This window comes from Mixophyes fleayi, chromosome 3 (assembly GCF_038048845.1).
Source record: "Mixophyes fleayi isolate aMixFle1 chromosome 3, aMixFle1.hap1, whole genome shotgun sequence".
Taxonomy (NCBI): Eukaryota; Metazoa; Chordata; class Amphibia; order Anura; family Limnodynastidae; genus Mixophyes; species Mixophyes fleayi.
Genome location: NC_134404.1, coordinates 19,078,900 through 19,101,066, shown reverse-complemented (window position 1 = coordinate 19,101,066; position 22,167 = coordinate 19,078,900). Strand labels below are relative to the sequence as shown.

At 44.3% G+C, this 22,167-nt stretch overlaps 1 protein-coding gene across 1 annotated transcript in view; it reads left to right on the top strand.

The window, feature by feature from the left end:
• The first annotated feature begins 647 nt into the window (after positions 1-647).
• Positions 648-22,167, top strand: part of LOC142142602 (uncharacterized) — an 81,494-nt gene continuing 59,974 nt past the window's right edge. Inside the window, exon 1 of the mRNA XM_075200477.1 lies at positions 648-769. The gene's annotated coding sequence lies outside the window, so the exon portion shown is untranslated. The remainder of the gene's footprint in view (positions 770-22,167) is intronic.

The window sequence follows — 22,167 nt, the reverse complement described above, 5'->3', positions numbered from 1 at the left end:
TTACTTTTTTTTCTTTCATGTTTTCTTTTTACTTTGAAGAACAACTATTCGCTTTCATATTTTAAAATGGATTTCCGTTTATACCGCTCCCTGTCACAATTTAGCACCCTCAAAAATCGCCTTCCGCCCAAGGCTACAGCCTGGACAGCCTATCGGATAATCAGGCCCTGCCAATAGCTTGTGACCTTTGCTCTCCTCAATGGGGCATAGGGTGGGTAAGTCAGAGTAATAGGACACTAATCACTCCACCTGTGCGATGGGCACTGTTGGCATAGTCAGAGGAGAGGTGTAGGAACCAGGATATTAGACCGAAATTGTTACCTATTTATCTATAAGTGGACTTTCAGATCTTGGAAGAAATAAGGGTGTACTTACTTTATCTGTGTAAGAACACAGATCGGAAAGAGGGTGTGCTTTATTATCAGAGGTCTGTGTATGCATCTATGTGGCCTCCATATAGCTCAGTATACTACATATCGCTTATATCATTGACCCTAACGCTGATCTGTTGTGTACTGTGTTACCTGCATTCCCTCATACCTGCGACATTCCTGTAGAGTAAGAGCAGCATAGTTTGCTAAGGTGTTTATTTGAGTCACGGAATGAGGAAGAGATGGGTAACCATGCACAAAGGTTAGATAATACAGGTGATTCTTGTTGCAGTATCGGAGTTGGAATGAGTGCCAGGAACTGGCTGCTTATGTGTGACTACTGCAGGGAGAGAGAGCTGTGCGGAGCAGGAGAGAGGACCAGACACCCCTCTGCCCAAGTGAGTATCATCTCTTAAAACCTTCATATATTTAAGTGTGTAAATTCCCTGTCCTCTACCTATAACAATTAAAGATACAGGAGACCCAAATGTCAACGGAACAGTGTTGGAGCAACCCGTGACTCTCTGCATTACTGTATGTCATGTAAAATGATTAACAGGAGAGGCAAACGAAAAAAAATCTACAGCCTAATTTTAGTACACCAAAGAGTACCAGATGTTATCTTGTTTTTTGGGGTTTTTTTTTAAAGCGTGCTCTTTGTTATATAATCATATATTATTTTTTTGCTTATTAAGGGTTATGTGTTTAAAAAATACAAGCGTGAGGTAGCGTACAGCGATGCTGTCATTGTCTAAGTAGACACACACAAGTATGATATACTGTGCGATGGTCTCCGGGGGCGAGTTTTGTGTTTCAGTTTATTTAGTTTACTCATACAGAGACTAGTTGTTACTTTTGCAGTATGTTATCTATCTGGCTGCTAGGTGAATGCTGTATTTTATATGGCTCTATACCTGCTATAGGCAAACTGATATACTTCAAGGGAGCGCCAGATGACCTTTCACCCCCACATCGCTCATCCCAAAATGCCCCTCAGACCTTCCACGTGCATCTCGGACTCCCCACTTACCTCAAAATTCTTCCATATGCCCATAGCTTCCCTATTTGTCACAAAATTCCCCACATGCCAATCAGACCCCCCCACATGTCCCAACACATGGGAGTACCAGTGACCGCTCACTACTAATCTAATGAACATTACTCAGTTTATAATTAAATTATTATTTGCATTAACGCCAGCTTGAAAAATTATTCCTTACCTAGTCTCACAATTAGTAATCATGATCGTGGCTTGGGGTCCACGGAGGAAGGAGAGAGACGCGCTCACTCCTTCTCCTGTGAATAAATACGCTGCGTGATCTCCGTGCGTTGAGCAGAAGAGGTCATGTGACACTGAAGCTGCCCGCAACGCGTTTCATGACATCAAGCAGACAATAAGTTAGTGCGTGGCATAGATCTGGAGAGCGCAGGTGAAGGGCAGCCCGGCCTCTGTACTTTATGGTTGCAGCTTAAAAAAATCATTATGAATCCTTATTAATAAAGGGAGCTGGCTTTATTCAGGCAAGCATATACATCAGTGCAGGCCCGGCGCTCCCATTAGGCAACCTTAGGCAGTTGCCTAGGGTGCCGGGACCTGCAGGGCGCCGCTGACTAGATTTTCTAATCTAGTCAGCGGCTCAGCGGCTCGGGAGAGAAGTGCCCGCCGCTGTTTTTCAGTGTCCGCCAAGCATCTCACACATGATCACTGACATCAGTGATCATGTGACAGTCTGTCTGGCGGCGCCTCAGTGAAGTATCACACTGTCTGTCAGTGACAGACAGTGTGAATATAGTTCTTTCCCGATGCCCCCCTCCCCTTCCAGCATGAATCGCTCCGCCTCCTGTGTTCTGTGTTCGTCGGGGAGGGGGAAGGGGGGGGGGCATTTGTTGAAATTTTGCCTAGGGCGCCGAGAACCCTAGCACCGGCCCTGCATCAGTGGGTTATAGTGGGGGCAAATTCTGGGGGGCGGCAAATTTTTCCTGTTGTATACAGAAAACACCATGTAGCACTAGAATTAGATATTTAAGCAAGATTCACGGGAAGAGCATGCATTTAGCGGGGTCTTCCCAGGTAAGCGGGCCGCCACAGATATGTTTTTCCCGGCAAATATCTTATCTGCCTTTTACACCAAACTTGAATATTTTATGTCTCAAAGCACATTATTAGGTGCCCAAATACCAATTTAATTAAAAAAATACATATGTGTAATCTTGACACATGAAATAAAGACATTTCCTCGTGTCCTTTTGCCCTCATGATTCATGTAAGAAATAAAGGCCACTCGAGTGAACAGTAGGAGGAAAAAAAGAAAAAGGTGTTTTAGGGGGGGGGGGGGGTGACTAATTTGATAAGATGTATTTTGAAATAACACTTTTCCATGTCCCACCATATACTTTTCCATGCAGGCAGCTAAACGCTTGCCCAAAAATAATCTGGAGATAGCGTGCAACTATACAGACAAGTAAGCATATTTGCACATTAAGTGATCCTTAACAGACCAAGAATGCAAACACAGCACCTAGTGTATTATCCTCAGAACTTGGCTAGAAGTTAGTTAAAGGGTTAAGTATTCCTGGAATGAACAACTAGTCGCCTGACGGGTATAAGGTGACAGACGGGGCTGCACGCCTGTTCCATGTAATTCCTGATCTGCAGGAGACACGCTAATGGAGCGGAAGGTATCACAATATGATTGTTCGTTGATTGAGGCAGGAATCCTGTTCCTGAGTGTTGCTGCTGAAGTCAGGATGTGCTTGATATACAGGGCTTTTTCCGAACGAAAGCTGTGCGGACTGCGGGGCAGAGTTGGGAGATTAGGGCTTAGACCTGGGTAAGGAAGATTATAGATAAATACAGGACATATGAAAGAGGATGCGTAGGATCGTGTAGAATTTGCAGCCGAGCAAACCATTTGTGCCTGCAAGGGGTGCAAAGGCAAAAGAAAATTTGATTGCCGGGCAAATACAACATGCTTCTACATGTTGCACACACATACAGGGGAGAGCTGGCAGACTTTGGCCCGGGGGGCAAGCACACAGCACTGGCCAATAAGTAGCGGCCCATCCTTAAAGGGTGGTTTTTGGTACAATATATATTTATCTATATAAAAAGAGGCTATTGTAGTGTTGCTTAATCCATATATATATTTTTATGCCCAGGCCCAGAGCTGGATTAAGACTCTGGGGGGCCTGTGCACTTTAGACAGGTTATCATTTTAGACAAATACACAGGCAATACTGTGTGCACTACTGTTAGGTGCACACAGTTCTGCCTTCACGAGCAGTACACAGTGAAGCGGGACATACCTCCCAACTGTCCTAAGCGAAAGTTACCCAAATTCGGGACTGTCTCACCAGATTCAGGACAGTTGGCAGACTGTCCTGCTCTCTCCTACCTCTCTCCTACCTGTTCTTGTCACTGTCACCACTTGTGGCTGCTGGTTACTTTAGCTCATTTGCTGGTTGTCTGGATCCTGGAATATTGGAGGCCCTATTTGGAAACAAAATAGGTACATAAAATTTAGAAAACTCCAACCAGTCCTAGTATTAAATCAACAGCACCCACGTTTTATAATTAGGCCTCCCTCCAGCCACAACATTAAAATAATAATATTCACATTTGCTAAATAGGTCTCTTTCCCTCCAACCAACCCTGACATTAGATAGCACACACATTTAATATATAAACATATTTCCCTCCGTCCAAACAGCCCCACCAATAAATTAAATTGCCCCCACCAATCCAAAAACAAAATAGCACCCATTACTAGCCCCCACCTGCACTCCACCATTAAATAGCCTACCTCCCACACTAAATTAAGACCCCCCCCTTCCCTCACACATTATATTGAGATGCTTCACACACACACACACACACACACACACACTATACTGACATCTCATACAAACATTATACTAACATGCTGCCCATCACACACACTTTACTGACACGCAGCCCATCACACACACACACATTTTACTGACATGCAGCCCATCACACACACACATTTTACTGACATGCAGCCCATCACTTATCTTATTCATCCCATCCGCACACTGCTCCTCACACATGGGACGGCACCTGTCACGTGGTGCGCGTCCTATGTGACACCGGGGCTCAGAGAGAGAGGGGAGGGAGAGATAGGGGAGGGAGGGGGGCGGATCGGAAGATCCACGGCCAGCGATAGTAGGTGGCTGGTCCCAGAGGAGGGGCCAGCCACCAAGCAATAGAGACTTGTGCCATTGAACCGGCCAAAAATAGACTGAATCTGTCCGGCCCGGGGGAGAAATTTGCCCCCCTGGCCCAGCCCGACCCTGTACACATGCTGGCCAGCTCTATTATTACACTGCATTTTAGAGTTGGGCTAAGTCTGGCCCCCTCACATTTGCTACTCAAAACTTTCATCCTTTCTCTATATCAGTCTGTATGACTTATAAATAACGTATTGTATAAATATATTTATTATAATATATATTTTATTTAATTGTAAATGTACTGGATTTTGATACTGTGTATTAGAAATGTTCTGATTCGGAGGTATTGATTTCTGAGACAGTATCTCATGTTTGGATTTTGTAACTTTTATATAGGAAATCCCAAGTAAATATATGTGTGGAGTGGATGTGTTTTTGAAACCGTCTAGAGACGGATAATCTCATGTTAATTAAACCATTTCATCGCTGAATGACCAACACGTCTGTTGAGCCTGAAAGCACAGGAGGGAGAATTAGACTTGCTGGTAGACTTCTTATGTGTGTAAGACTCAGGACGCAAGCGATCACAGATTAATGTGAATTTTTCACGTTAAATTGCGTTAAAAGCTATGTAAATCTGTATAAAAAGTGCACTGTTTGACTATGTAATGTAGTATCATTATTCATCTGTACCTTCTGAAATCATTAGTACCACAAACTAGTGTAACTGTCCTTAGGACACTTAAGCTAATAAAACATCACTGCTTCAAGATCCTGCATTGATGCCTACTTACCTGCTGTAATTCCTGTGACCAAGTAAGTATTTCTTACTTGGTTCCCCAAGGCTCTGTTCTCGGACCCCTACTGTTCTCCCTTTACACCTCTTCCCTCGGTGAACTCATCAGCTCCTTTGGTCTCAAGTACCACCTCTATGCGGATGACACCCAACTCTACCTTTCCTCTCCCGATCTCTCTCCCTCCCTCCTCTCCAGGGTGTCCGCCTGCCTCTCCGCCATCTCCTCCTGGATGTCCTCTAGATTCCTCAAACTCAATCTCACAAAAACCGAACTTATTGTCTTTCCCCCCACTCACTCCCCCTCCCCTTCCGACCTTTCTATCACCGTTCTCAACTCCTCTATTTCCCCTGTTTCTCAACTTCGCTGCCTCGGCGTCACCCTGGACTCCTCTCTCTCCTTTGTCCCTCACATCCTCTCTCTCGCCAAATCCTGCCGCTTCCAGCTGCGCAACATCGCACGCATTCAGCCCTTCCTCTCCCAAGATGCCACTAAAGCCCTTGTCCACTCTCTTATTATCTCCCGCTTGGACTACTGTAACCTCCTCCTTACTGGCCTCCCCCGCTCTCATCTCGTTCCCCTTCGCTCCGTACTCAATGCAGCCGCTCGGCTCATTTTCCTTTCTCGCCACTCCTCTTCTGTCTCCCCCCTCTACCAATCCCTCCACTGGCTCCCCATCCCCTACCGAATCGTGTTCAAGCTCCTCACTCTTACTTTCAAGGCCCTCTCCAACTCCACTGCTCCCTACATCTCCAACCTTATCTCCATTCACGCTCCATCCCGCCCTCTATGTTCGGCTAACGACCGCCGCCTCTCTTCCCCCCTGGTTACCTCCTCCCATGCTCGCATCCAAGACTTCTCCTGCGCTGCCCCTCTCCACTGGAACCAGCTCCCCCGCTCCATCAGAACTTCCCCCAACCTGTCCAGCTTCAAACGGGCCTTAAAAACCCACCTCTTCCTTAAAGCCCTTCAGTCCCCCACCCATTGACCTCCTCCCAGTCTCCCCCTACCCCCCTCCCTCTCCTGTCCTTCTCCTACTTCCCTCCTTTTCATTCTCCTCTCCCCCCCCTCTCCGTCTCTGCCTCCATTCTCCCCATTCCCTCCTCCTACCATTGTGTCTCTGTCCGTCCTACCCTCCCCTTAGACTGTACGCTCCTCCGAGCAGGGCTTCCTCTCCTTCTGTTCTCCACCACCTTAACTCTGCTCTCCAGCTCCTTGTCTCCTCCATGAGGTCCTCCGGCCCCTGTCTCTACCCCGCTGGGGGCTCTCACGTCTAATCTAGCTGTTCATTGAGCTTCTGAGTTACTGTGCTTTCTGTTAACTGTACTGTGCAGTCTCACCCTGTATCGTGCTTCTGTCTGTCCGTGTACGGCGCTACGGATACCTAGTGGCGCCCTATAAATAAAAATTAATAATAATAATAATAATAATAATATTTATATTGCATCGAGTAGACCTAACTTCTCCTTGATGTTTAATTATCAAATTGGTCATTCTACCTTTTTTACGTTAGTCACAATCCTCCCAAGATCGTATAAGGAGAGGTGCACCCACACATATGAATCGATTAGTTGAACAAAGGGGATGATAGAGATAAAATGTGTATAACGGGGCACTCAGAGGTCTAAATTAAATAAAACATACTTTCAAGCATTATTGGTATGCATTAAAATCGTCTTGGTATTTTTCCAAGAATTCCCTTTAAAAATCAAAAGATACAAGAAATATTAGCAAAATCTTTAAAATTAATGTGTATTCTGGATATCAAAAGATGATATTCAGAACTGTTAAAATAGCAATTGTACACCGCTAGTGTGAGCCGTTGCTATAAGCTCCTATTAAGTTGTACAATGATTTCTGTAACCATAGACCGTTACTTTACCTTCTCTGCCTGTATCTGTATACACAGGTAGTATGCTCTATGCTGCCCTAATAGACAATTCAGAAGGACTTCACAACATACGGTCAGGTCGGTAGAATAGAAGCATGTAAAGTAGATCAATAGGAGAAGGCTGTCTTAGGTATTATATGCCCCCATCATACAACTAATATCCACAGGACTATTTATCGTGCTGTATTAGTAACTGATTCTATCTCTGATTTGTTGGAATGAAACTGATAATGCACTTTTTCATACAATACAGCTACTAGCTTGGGCAATTACTATCTAACTGGCATGATCATGAAAGTTAAAGGAAGCACTGAATTAGGAGCGAGCTGCACGCGTTTCGCTAATAGCTTTTTCAAGGCAAACTGTATGTTTTGAAATTCTTCTGATTTGTCTATTAGGGCCGCATAGACCACACTACATGTGTAATTCCTGTGACTACAGATTAAACCAATTTAATCCGTTATCCGGCTGTTGTGAGGTTGGACCAGCATCCAGTACCAACGCTCTGCCCGCTACCTGCAGCTCTGGCCAGTGTGATAGGCCATGGGGAACCAGCCACAGTAGGTGGATGGTTCCACAGATACCAGCCCAGGTTTACCAGCAAGGTGGTACACTAGCAGCAAGAGTTACCCAGTAGGACGCGGTTCTAGGTGCAGCTAAGGAGTCTAGTGGTGGCTGCAGCAATAGCCCCTCCTACTGCGGTTAGAGGGACATATTTGGGAGAAAAAAAGGGGACAGTGGTGAGGCAAGTCGAGGTGGTTCCCAGCAATACACGGACAGGGTGGCATAGGAGGTAAATCCTGTCACAAGCCCCGTAATGTGACATCTGCTGATTGGATAATGCCAACATTTTATAATAATTTCCACGGACCCTTATCTGCTTCGCCAAGGAATCCAAGTCCGTCCTGTGGCTTTGTAGCATTACAACCCCCATCATGTCATTTTTTTTGAATTGGACTATAATGTAGTTTTCTACATTTTAAATACTCCTCAATAGCAAATACAAAGCTAAAGGATAACTGCCGCATTACGATACCGACATCAAACACACAAAAATATTTTCCCGATTTTAGGTCACTGTCCCGCTGTCCCGTCCAGGGACATGTTTATCCCTTGGGTGGGAATGTTGAGGGAAGAGAATTAGCTAATGGACAGCCAAGCGCTTTGCAACGCTAGGCAGCTCTTTGGGGGCATGGCCACACCCCTATTATGACGTGACCACTCCCCCTGTCCAGCTGTCGGAGACATAGATGTGTGCCCACTCCAAAGGGCGGGACTTATTGAAAATAGATCTCCATCAAATGTGGGTGTGAATGGGCGGTGTTTAGGTAGATTGGGGAGGAGTTTGGACAGTTTTCGGGCGGGTTATGTCACTCTGATTTTGGATAGTTAAATGTTGGGAGGTATAGCCGTCTATGGAACAAATAATGGGGTCTATTTATTAAGATATGGCTTATTAGAAAATCACCTATCACCCTAATTTAAGTTAAGTACTAAGTTAACTTAGTACTTAGAAAATCTTAAATTAACCTAGTTAACTTATCAATTTTCCAGGCCGGATGCCCCTGAAAATGCGCAGAGGAACTGAAAGACCAGGTTTGACCAAAAAACTAAAAGGAAGTAAAAATATTAAAGAAAAACATAAAAAAAATTAAAAACAATTTAGCCATATAAAAAAATGCTTTATTTTCAGAATAAAGTATTTTTTCACTGATTTTCTTCTGCTATTATCATCCTGAGATAGTGATAACAGAAGAATGATTTCGGTGGTACTTGTGCCACCATGATTCTTATTAAATATGATTCCTCATGCCTTCAACATCTCAGCTTCTCCAGATGTAGTTGAAGGCCTGAAGTATTCGTTTGCATTCGCCTGGCATCACACCCAGTTAAAATACCTGGGAGTTATTATCAATAGAGATGTGTCCAAAACATTCGCAGACAACTTCTTGCCCTTAATCGCAACAATCCACAAAAACTTGAGAGATGGGCACCCTAAGGGCTTTTCCTTCATAGGGAGAGTTACTAGTCAATATGAACCTACTGCCAAGAGTCCTATATCTTCTACAAACCCTTCCCATACATATTCCCAACCTCTGGTTCAATGATGTACATCGGGCGATAGGTGACTTTATCTGGAAAGGCAGAAAGCCTTGTTTCAAGCATGAGATACTTTATAAGCTCAAGTGATCAGGGAATCTACATCTGCCACACTTAGCCACATATCACAACGCTGTAATGCTGAATCCAGTCTTAGACTAGACGAGAGGTGGGAGTGTTAAGCAGTGGGTATGGATGGAGGGATTCATGTTGATCACCTCAATCCAAAATAATCCTTGGCTCTCCGCGTTTCCCTCTATGCACCACCTGACAATAACCCCTACCCCTAGAAGTTGGTCCAAGCTTCAAACCACTGACCACATATCCTCCCTGACCTCCCCCTTGATTCCATTGTTTGACAATCCCCCCCTCTACCCACTGGACACATGCAGGAGTCTCTCGGGTCGGCCAGTTGGTGGGAGTACCGGGTATTCTGCCATTTGCAGACATGCAGACAAAATGGGATTTGCCCAATTGTGAGGTGTGAAGATACCTACAACTAAAACATTTCTTGAGCACCCCGGAGGTCCGGAAGATGGCGGGGAGGAATCTTACGATATTTGAAACCTTGTGCACCATAAGGTTTGATTGAACACTCCTTTGGTGTCTTGCCAAAATTCACTAGGGACTGGGAACAAGACTTGGGAACTGACATCTCAGTCTGTAACTGGCTTGATATTTTCAAACAACACATATTAGTGTCCGAGCTATAGAAACCCAGTACAAAGTCCGATCCTGGTGGTCCTAACCTGCTGGTCAAGATTTACCTGACCTCATCGATCTATGTTGGAGGGGTAATTTGTCCCCTGGCTCCCCACTGTATATTTGGTGGGAATGCAGCAAACTCCACCCCTTCTGGGAGGCAGGGATACTCATATCCCAGGCAGTCACCAGGGTTGATGTTCCAAATTGTCCAAAATTTTTGACTGCTCAATGTTACTGAAATGTCCATTTCTCAATATTAGAAGTCCATACAGAACTATCTTAATTGCGCTACAAAGGCTGTGATACTGCTTCACTGGAGATCTCCAACACTGCCGTCTATAAAGGTATGTTTTCTGAGATTAGACTTATATGTTCATGGACTACCTGATCTGATCACCTGCAGATAAGTACTGCGAATACTACATGGATTGACTGGATGGAATTCAAAGATTCCCAAATGGTCGCCCTTTGAAACAATTGAGTTCTAGACCCTGACCACTTGGCTTTCTTCTCTCGTGGTTACAGAAACACGTCTCACAACTTATCAAAAAAGCCACAATTATGTCCTTGGTGCCTTATTACCTCACTTTACTACTGCCCCCTCCCCCTTTCCTATCCCACAAGAAAGCATAAGTGTTAAACTGTTTACAGTTTATTTCTACCTGCTTTATTTGCATTCCACTGAGGTTTTTCTTTTTGCTGATAAACCGATCTGACTAAGACACAAGGTAACTATATTTTGTTAGGGTATATACATTCCGCGCTCCTGTAATATCTTGTTTTTTGTAAGTTACCTAAGCTGTTCAATTTTCAATAAAAATTGATTGCTCAAAAGGAAAAAGAAAAGTTTCCCTGTGCTTTCGTATGGGGAGACTTCTTCCTTAGATATATCAGATAAAGTCCTAATTCTGGCAAAAGCACCAATATTCTCTGGTGATAGGGCTTTTCACCCTATGATAAATACATCCTATTTGTAACATGCATTTATTGAGGTGAAAATATATTCTGTTTTTGCTATAACTTTCAACAGTGCTCCCCAAGCTGTGATTGCCTGAGTGCATGTATGTAATGCACAGATTAGGCAGGGCTACTCCTTGATCTTTGTTGCTAGTTTTTCCCCATCCTTCTTATTGAATGCTGACAAACCCCAGGCCCAGCCCACCATACAAGCGAAACCAACACAAGCACCTGTAAAGCTGGACATTCCAACTAGATAAGGAAGTAATAAGACAAATATCTCCCCACTATAAGCCTGTTACCTGTGTGTTACGTATTCTCCACAGGAAGACAATGTGAATATTTATAGGAGGAAACCCCATTCTGCAGTGCTGAATTTAATTGTTGTAACAGAAGCACTGGGCAAGTGGTGAATGGCAGAGGTATATGTCCCAAGCCTTTTCTGTCTTGTATGCTCTAAAACCCCACAGAGATTGGCTTGTATGGTGTAAGGAGCACCCTGAAGAGTGTATTCAGCTTCGGGAAAAACTGGTAAGGGTCCCTTGGGTGTACATGGAGAGAGAAGGGTGGGCTCCATTTACAAGGCCCAAAATGGATCTTCTGTTCTACCAGTCTGACAGCAGACTGGTTAATTGTTACACCTGTGAGAGATGTTTAAAAAATATGCTATCCTCTATCACTAAGACCTGGGGAGGAGGTTAGATGCCTTCTGAGAGACACTGCAAATGTTGACTAATTACTTCTATATTTTCTATGTGTGTGGGATACAAGGTCCTTCACAGGAGAGAAGGTGTTCCTGTGTGTTTAGCTAGTCCTGGATAGGCAAGGTGTTTCTTTTGAAGTTTTCTTTGTTTTTTCTATTTAATAAAACTGGCTGAAGCCAGTTGTACCAAAACCTTGGACTTATGTGACTTCTCTGCTACTATATACCACAATCTACCCCAAGAGATGGTACCTGTTCCCCTAACCCAGTTACACTGTATATATTATACCTAGGGCATGTAATATACATAACTCCCAATAATCTGGAGGGTTGCAGGACAGTTAAGATTTTCTGGATCAGAAAGGGGCAGTCTCAGCCAATTGTAGCATGGCGTTGGTGAAAGTGGGAGTGGCTTGAGGGCAGTGGTGGGGAAATTTCGTCCCCATTTTTTGAGCTATTACTTATAACAACGCAAAGTGCTTATAAATACTGCACTGTTTATGTCTAAATGGTGAATAAACTGGAGCAGGGTGAGAATTTAGCCTCAGGAGGCACTTTGGTGAGGCATCATAGGAAGTTCTAGATGATGTACCATGTACCATCCGCCCTTTGGGGGTCCTTGGGACTCACTGTATGTGTAACAGGAAGTGCCAGATTGTACCACTGGAACATGGCCCTCAATAAATTGCTAGCCAACAATGGAGAAGGGTAAAGTTGGATTGGTTAATACCACGGTGGCCAAATGGTTAGCACTTCTGACCTTACAGCACTGGGGTCATGAGTTCAATCCCCGAGTTAAAAGGGGGAATTCAATTTGGCGGTGATGTGTCCCCGGAACAGTCCATGGAGGCACAGCTCATCAGAATTTTTACGACATTTTCTGCTCATCTTCCCTCGCGTCCTATTGAGACGCGAGGGGAAATGAGTGGAGATTTCTGTACTGATTTGGGCAGCAAAGTGCGCAGTCGTACATCGAGGTGATGTCCGGCAGCATCATGTGGCCAATTGACTTGCCCCCAAAGACTTGTTGTAAAAAACGCTCATGCTTTTCACTGGATCTGTTTTGGGGTCTGATATTTAGGACAGTCCTATTAAAATCAGGATATATGACATAGTAAGTTCAGATAGACAGAGAAGCTAAACCTGAATAAGTTTGAACAAAGCTCCGTGTAGAAATTGTAAATGCTTTGTAAGATAAGATAACGCAGGAGTGAGAGCTGCCCAGTCTGCGGAGAAAATGAAATATCAGAGGTTGACTTTTATGGAACAGCGCCTCCCGCTGGCAGAATATAATGCTGGTAATAACTTTTGAATAATCAAAAAACTTTTGAGTAAACAAAGTTCTGAAATAAAAAAGAAATTAAACACCCCGATTATTTGTATTCATCTACTGTGCAGTAACATGCACCTGCCACCCATGGACAGGGGAAGTGGCTATTTTGTGAATTCATGTATTCTTTAGAATGCAGTTTATCCCTTTCACAGAAAACCAGCAAAATCATCGAGGCACAAAAATGGATAGGCGGCTTTCTCACGGATATTGGGTGAGCCATTGTAATGCTGCCTCCGTAGGAGCCAGCTCTGGGGGTGTGGTGGGTCCGTAGGATCAAGGTTCCCATAATTATGAAATGAAAAACCAAGGCACCTACTTAAAGAGAGGTAGGCCATATAATCGCCTGCCAATTTTTGATTTTGGGTCCCGATAAAGGTAAAGCATTTATAGGTACTTATTTCCACTTTTCCTGCTAGTTTGAGCTCAACAGGAGTTGAAATGATGGAAAGTGTATTGTGAGTTAAAGACTTTGAGTTGGAAAAAAGGTGGACAGCACGGTGGCTAAGTGGTTAGCACTTCTGCCACACAGCACTGGGGTCATGAGTTCAATCTGTGTGGAGTTTGTATGTTCTCCCCGTGTTTGTGTGGCTTCCCTCCAGGTGCTCCGGTTTCCTCCCACACTCCAAAAACATACTGGTAGGTTAATTGGCTGCTATCAAAAATTTACCCTAGTCTCTCTCTGTGTATGTTAGGGAATTTAGACTTTAAGCTCCAATGGGGTAGGGATTGATGTGAGTGAGTTCTCTGTACAGCGCTGTGGAATCAGTGGCGCTATATAAATAAATGGTGATGATGATGATGAAAACGTATAGGAGCTCAAAGTAGGATGGGTGACGTCCCTGGCGGCTCTATATTGGTCAAGTTTTTGTATGTGGTGCAATTTTATATACAGACGATACAAACTCAATAAGGAATGTTGTACCCTCACCATTTATTGCAAACCTACTGCCGCAGTATTTATCCTGTTCTACTGGGGAATGTTTGGCCATTAGACTGGATACCAGATGGAAGCAGAAACCTCGCCCTCAGACAACAGAGGACACAATCCGCTATAAACCTGAATCGTGATGTTCTGTGTCTGAAAGCCAGGTACACACACGAAGAGAAAACAGTCTAGAGGTTAACAGGAAACAAAGTGAAAATGACGTGATTGTTACCCTCAGGGCGGGTCGAGGAACAAGCTGTATAAGAAGATACAAGAAATCTCTGCTGCACTGCGAATGGTGGATCGGATGGAGCTGTGTCATCTGAGCTTGGCAAACCTCCAATCCTGGTTAGGAAGTTCTGGAAAGTTGAGAGTCCTGACTTTTTATTCCCACAATAAGGGCTCGTGCACAAAGGCGGCGGGTAATTTCGACTCTCCTTTATTCTGTTTTCGACTGGTGAAAGGAGACGAAAAGTTGAGATCATTGATCTGTAAGGAGTCTCCACTGCAATGCACATGGTCATCTTAGCAAGATAGATGACGAAGCAAGGATGGAGGAAACTAGAGCAGGTCTTACCTTCCCTTGTCCTGGTTCCATCATCAACTTTGTAAAGACACCAAGGTGGCTGAAAGGCAGGGACAGGATATAGTAGAACAAGCAGTTTTATGACTACCACCAAAGCAGCCCATGCGGTGAGGGCGACCATCCACTACGAAAGCCCCACACTCTGCATCTACCCTCTCCGAAGAAAGGAGCGGGGATTTCTGCAGCAAATTGATGGACCCCACTCACAATTTTTCTATGGGACCGGCGATTGAGTGTTATTAGACTGCTGACCCTGCTGTGACATTCCCCATGCTAAAATGGCCATGTACTCTGTGCCCTAAAACTTGGGTAGCACTTGGGTTACCTCCAAGCAAATGTTGGGAGTTATGCTGATTAACTTGCTCTAAACACAGAGTTAATACTAGAATTATCCTTATGAACATTAACCAACAAAAAGCTACATACACTGTGAGCCACAATCTTCATATATAGATACTCGCGCTAATAATGACTAAATTCAATGTATGGAAGCCACACATTGAATGTTATACAAACAACAGTCGATTGTAAAACAGCATTATCTAATACAATGAAAATAATATATATATATATATATATATATATATATATATATATATATATATATATATTCTAATTATTTTGGAAGATCATTAGTGAAGAGCAGAAAGTACAGTAGAACATCACCCGCAGACCCGCCAAGCCCAGAAATATTTTGTTTCTGGCACAGGGGGGCTGACGAGGACCCCTGTAAGCATGGTGCCCACCTCCGTGCTTACCTGCTTCCGCTGGCCTTGCCGATGGACCAATGCTGTAGCAGAGAACCCGTTACCTTCTGTCGTACAACACTGTATGTCAAACACACTAATCTCAGATAAGGATAAACATCTTGACTAGTTAGAGCAAAGAGATAAATAGACATAATTGCACTTGCATGAATGACTGTGTGAATTGAGCACCTTCCCTATCAGTTCTGAACCTGAAGAGGAAAATCAGGACCCTGTCACTGCAGGAACATTTAGGACCCCAGAAGAAGGGCACAACACTATTATTGTCCCACTCGCTGCTGCCCTCTGCTGGTTTATTATCATTATTATCCGTTAATCATACTATGCTGCACTGTCCATGGAGGAGGTCATGATGGCATGAATCAGACGATGACCCTGCCCAACTGAGCTTGTAATCTAAGAGGTATGGGATCAATTGGTACATGTATTATTTATTTATTTATTAATACTATATTCATTTATATAGTGCCACTATGATACCCAGCGCTGTACAGGGAATTTGTGGTCATTTACACCAGTCCCTGCCCCACTAGAGCTCACAGTCTAAATCTCCTAACACACACAAACACAGACATACACACACACACACACACGCACACACACACACACGCACACACACACACACATACACACGCACACACACACATACACACGCACGCACACACACATATACACACGCACGCACATACACACGCACGCACACACACATACACATACACACACACATACACACGCACGCACACACACATACACACACATACACACGCACGCACATACACACGCACGCACACACACATACACACACACACATACACACACACACGCACGCACACACATACACACGCACGTACACACACATTCACACACACATGTACACACACACGCACACACACATACACACACACACACGTACACACAGACACACACACACACACACATACATATACACGCACACACACATACACACACACACACACGTGCACACACACACACGTGCACACACAGACACACACACAGACATACACCATACTTGCCAACTCTCCCAGAATGTCTGGGAGACTCCCGAAATTTGGGTATATCTCCCGGACTCCCGGGAGAGCAGGCAAATATCCCGCAAACAGCCTCTTGCTGTCAAAATGATGCGATTCACGGTGAATAGCGTCATTTTGGCCCCACGACAAAAACGTAATTTTGTCGGGGGAGGGCAGGGCCAAATGACGCGATTCACCGCACCCCGCCCCTCCCGCCCTCCAACCACGCCCCCTGCCTGGAATCTCCAGGAAAGAACTTTAAAAACCTTGGCAAGTATGACATACACACACACATGCACACACAGACATACACACACACACATACACACACATACACACACACACATACACACACACACTTGCACACACACACATACACACACGCACACACACACATACACACACGCACGCACACACATACATACACATATACACGCACACAAATACACACACACGCATGCATGCACACCACACACACACCATGCACACACACACACACACACACACACACACACATTCATTTTTGTCAGCAGCTAGTTAACCTACTAGTATGTTTTAAGAGTGTGGGAGGAAATTGGAGCACGCGGAGGAAACCCACGCAAATACGGGGAGAACATACAAACTCCACACAGATAGGGCCATGTTTGGAATCGAACCCATGCGTTGTGAGGCAACAATGCTAACCATTGTGCTATCTCATAAAGTATCGGAATAATACTTGTAGCTGGTGGTGGGGAATGTGGGTGTGGAAACTGTAAGGCAGCAGCACTATCAGTCACCAATAATAGCGCAGCCATTGGTGATTGGCATGTTCATGCAGCTACCGGCGGTCCGGAATGGAATGAAGAGAGACAGTGGAAGGTGGACATATGACATTGAAAGCTGTGACGGCTGCTGCTGCTACCGTCTAGGACACCGAGATTACCAAAGAAGAAGCTCGGACGCACATTAGTGATCTGTTCATCGGAGCATCTAGAGAGGGGGGCACAGTGCAAGTCCTGAGCTGATTGAGGCTCTGACAATTCTACTCTGTTGGATCGTTGGGCTTGTGGAAACCAATAAACCGTAGAAACTGTACTAGGCCATTCACACTCAATTTCCCAGCTCTAAAACCAAAGATGGAGGTTTAATATGAGAAAACTGCTTCCTCAGCAGGGCTTCCTAGTGAAGCCCTGCACAGTAGGATGTTATTAAGCCTAGGAATGTTTGAAACAATCATTGTTATGTTTAATGGTCCTCTAACAATGGTCATTGTGGATAAGTGGGGTAATATTCAATGAGAATTGTATTGGTTGACATTATTTTTGGTTGTGGCCCTATTGAAGGAAGAAGTTAGTAGCTGGTCATAGAAGCTTGCTATCTCCAGCACAGGTCCCAATGGGGGGGGGGGGGGATGGAGATACTGGAGCTGTTTATGCTGAAAGGAATGGCTGATGTTTGCTGACCCGGCAGATAGAGGAGGATGAAATATGTTTGTGGCTCATTCCTCGTGCCTCAGCCATGTCACACATTCATATCGAACTGACAGGCAGAAAATGACTGCCTACATTTGCAGGCAATGAGTGCGTCTAACAAATCATTAACAAATAACACCTGTGCTTGTGTGTACTAACAATAGAGTCTTTGGAACTAGGGTGATGCTCACAATCACTGTCAGTTACACATTGTTAGCGCAGTGATCTCCCAGCGATCATTTGTTTAAAAGAAAAATAGATAACACAAGACTTTTTTGTTAGACCAACAATTGAAGGTTACAGGCTTCGAACCTCAGACCTCAGCAGGAATTTGTAAAGCGCAGTTAATAAAATTATACTGAAACATTCTTTTTAAAATGTTATTTTGAGGTCAGCTGTCTATTAGGGAAGAATGAGAAAAATGTTAAAACGATGTGGTTGTCGGAACAGACTCATAATTCAGAGCACTCGTTAACCTCGGAAATATGATTCTGCAAAGTTTTGCATTTTGCATTTACCGAGCGGCCGTTGTCACATGACCAAGGTGTAACTGTCAGCTGGCAGACCGTTATAGGAGACGGCGGCTAAGTACAGTGTCGCTGTACAGCTTCAATGTGTCGGCGGTATGACTGGAAGGGTGACATCCAGCTCTGCCTGTCCAGCTCTTGGGACATGAGATCTGTATCTAGAAGCATCACATGCTAATATTAGAATAAGACATGGATGCAACTTTACTCCTATCGGGAATTTTGCCTGATTATCCAATAGGCTGGCTAGGCTTCAGCCTAAGGCACAAGGCTCTTTTTTTAGGGTCTACATTTTTGGGGGTGCTAATTTGTGACACTCCCACAAGGGCGCTTGGTCTTCGCAGCTCCCTGACCGCAGGTCGCAGTTCTCCTAGGAGGTGATGAACGAAACTGTAAGGAGAACCAGGACTATAACTGAAGATGCTTCGGAAGAGGAGTAACAGGATGGCTGAGAGATTAGGGGACAGTAGAGCAGTGTGCTGATTAACACAAGAGGCTGGTAGCAATGGTAGCAATAATCTGCAGAGCGTTACCACGGGATACTGGAGTAGACACAGTGGCTGAGATGAGCTGCGGATAGATATACTGTAGACTCAGAGACCAGGAAGCGATAATCTGCAGAACGTTACCACGGGATAGGGGAGTAGACACAGTGGCTGAGATGAGCTGCGGATAGATATACTGTAGACTCAGAGACCAGGAAGCGATAATCTGCAGAACGTTACCACAGGATACTGGAGTAGACACGGAGGCTGTGATGAGCTGCAGATCGATGTGCTGGAGACTCGGAGAACAGGCAGCAATAATCTTCAGAGCGTTACCACAGGATACTGGAGTAGACACGGAGGCTGTGATGATCTGCGGATAGATGTGCTGGAGACTCGGAGAACAGGCAGCAATAATCTGCAGAGCGTTACCACAGGATAGTGGAGTAGACACAGAGGCTGTGATGATCTGCAGATCGATGTGCTGGAGACTCGGAGAACAGGCAGCAATAATCTGCAGAGCGTTACCACAGGATAGTGGAGTAGACACAGAGGCTGTGATGATCTGCGGATAGATGTGCTGGAGACTCGGAGAACAGGCAGCAATAATCTGCAGAGCGTTACCACAGGATACTGGAGTAGACACGGAGGCTGTGATGATCTGCGGATAGATGTGCTGGAGACTCGGAGAACAGGCAGCAATAATCTGCAGAGCGTTACCACAGGATAGTGGAGTAGACACGGAGGCTGTGATGATCTGCGGATAGATGTGCTGGAGACTCAGAGAACAGGTAGCAATAATCTGCAGAGCGTTACCACAGGATACTGGAGTAGACACAGAGGCTGTGATGATCTGCGGATAGATGTGCTGGAGACTCAGAGAACAGGCAGCAATAATCTGCAGAGCGTTACCACAGGATAGTGGAGTAGACACAGAGGCTGTGATGATCTGCGGATAGATGTGCTGGAGACTCGGAGAACAGGCAGCAATAATCTGCAGAACGTTACCACAGAATAGTGGAGTAGACACAGGGGCTGTGATGATCTGCGGATAGATGTGCTGGAGTCATCTACATTTACCAACACACCCAATAATAACCAAATCAGCCTATTAAAGGCCACAGCTGCACATTAAGCGTTACGCTTCAGGGGGTCTGGCCCCTTCTTCAGGTGTAACAATCACAAGACAAGAATATATAAATAGTAACATCAATATTTTGCTCTGTCCTATTGTCTTAAGTAATTGCCTTTCACAAACATGAGCAGGATATTTGTCACACTTGTATGATGCCGGCGGTCGGATTGCTCATTCGTTATTGTCTCATTCTCTCTGTATGTCCAGTGGGCACAGTGTACTACAATATAGTACTGCGCCAGTTCCATTCTCTGTACCGCTGCAGCCCATGTGTAAAGCACCTGAAATTCATACAATTTATTTTAAATTGATGTACGTACAACAAGTACTATTACTGGTAGTTGTTTAATTTTTTTAAATGACACCTGTGTCAAGTCAATAAATAAATGAAACAATTACTTTCTTGACATCTTCGCCTCAAACACAAATTGAAGGACTTGTTATATCAAACATTAGCAAATTGTATATAGGCCATTATAAAAGTGTAGAAAGACAAAGAAAATGACAGCCTGAGGAATGACCACAAGTTGCATTAAAAGCGTCATCATCCCAGCAGGGTTTAAGACATGGGGCTAGATTTACTAAGCTAGGGGTTTGAATAAGTGGGGATGTTGCCTATAGCAACCAATCCATCTGTCATTTTGTAGAAAGTACTAAATAAATGAAAGCTAGAATCTGATTGGTTACAATAGGCAACATCCCCGCAGCTTAGTAAATCTAGCCTTTGGTATTTAAACTGGTAGTGTTGATGCCCTTGGCAGTGACAGAGGGGACAAGTGCAGGGCCCTTGGGGCAACAGGAGACTGTTCCTTTGGGGGGATTAATGCAATAAATAATTTCTGCAGTAACTCTTGCAGCATCCAGTCGAGAGCTTTAATGCCACCAATATGGGTTATATGTACATTAGCAATACTGGGCCTGATTCATTAAGGAAATTAAAGCAAAAAGAATGAGTAACTTTGGACTTCGGCAAAACCATGTTGTATTGGAGGGGAGGTAAATTCAGCTTTAATTTACAGTGTTAAAATAAAGCAATCAAGTATTTGTGTGCTAGTTGAAAAAAACAGCCAGCATTTAAAAATAATTAACTCATTTGCACCCCTTGCATTGTAACATGGTTTTGTCCAGGAGAAAACTTACTCATTTTTTGCCTTACTTCCCTCAATCAATCAGGCCCACTGTATTTAAAATATTGGAAAGATTTAAATTTTAAGGGCTGATGGTGACCAACTTGAGGAGGTTAGTCCCAATCCAAGCCATAGTTTTATAGCAATGGTATTGACACCTATAGTCACTTGACCATAGTTTCGCACACTACAAGTACCGCTAAGTGCCAATTCAGGACAGCAGCAAAATAGAAGCTCGGCTAAATTTATATCATTGATCTTGATTTGAATTATTATTTTGGACATTCTTTTTTTCCAACTGTTAACCAGTATATTGATCACTGTGAGAATCTCTCTCTCCTTGTTCTGTGGCACTTCATAATTATAACCATTTGGAAATTGGTAGTTGCAATAACCACCCTGTGGCACTTTGCAACACTGGTGCCCAAATGCCAACACAAGACCCGATGGCGCTCATCACCATTGACCGACACTTTTGCCAGAGATGTAACAATCCGTGAATGCCAGTCCATACACTGCATCATGCATCGGAGCATTGAAGGGAAGCAAAATTGCCTTCCTACTGTCTCCTTCTCTCCCTCTCTGGCCCTGTGTCCTGCGTGCTGGTGGTGTTGGTGGCTGTGGGCAGAATTCTCACAGCACCTGGCAATGGGGCAGAACCTGTTATAGTGGGTTTTGCATTTTACAGAAGAAATCAGGGTATGTCATAGTGCAGAATGGGGCCAATAAGGGTGAAACAAAAATGGTAGTCGGAATTCTGTGCGGAACAGTGGTTGTGGGGGGGGGTTTAGCTAATATGTTTTCATATTCATTATTGGGACATAGTAACGGGACCCATTTAGTGTTAGGAGCAAATCTAGCTAGAGCATGCAATTTTGCACCATGGCAAAATCATTAGGGCAAATTAAAAACGTGTGGACCGATTTGCAGTTGACAGGGGGCATGTGCTGGCAAATCACAGTGTAAAAGTAATGCTACCCAGTATTTCTGTGCTACATACAATAGCAGACGGTGCTTTTTTTTTTTTTGCATGCATATAACATGCATCTCCACCCCTTCTCCTCTCGCAGCATTGTTTTTTC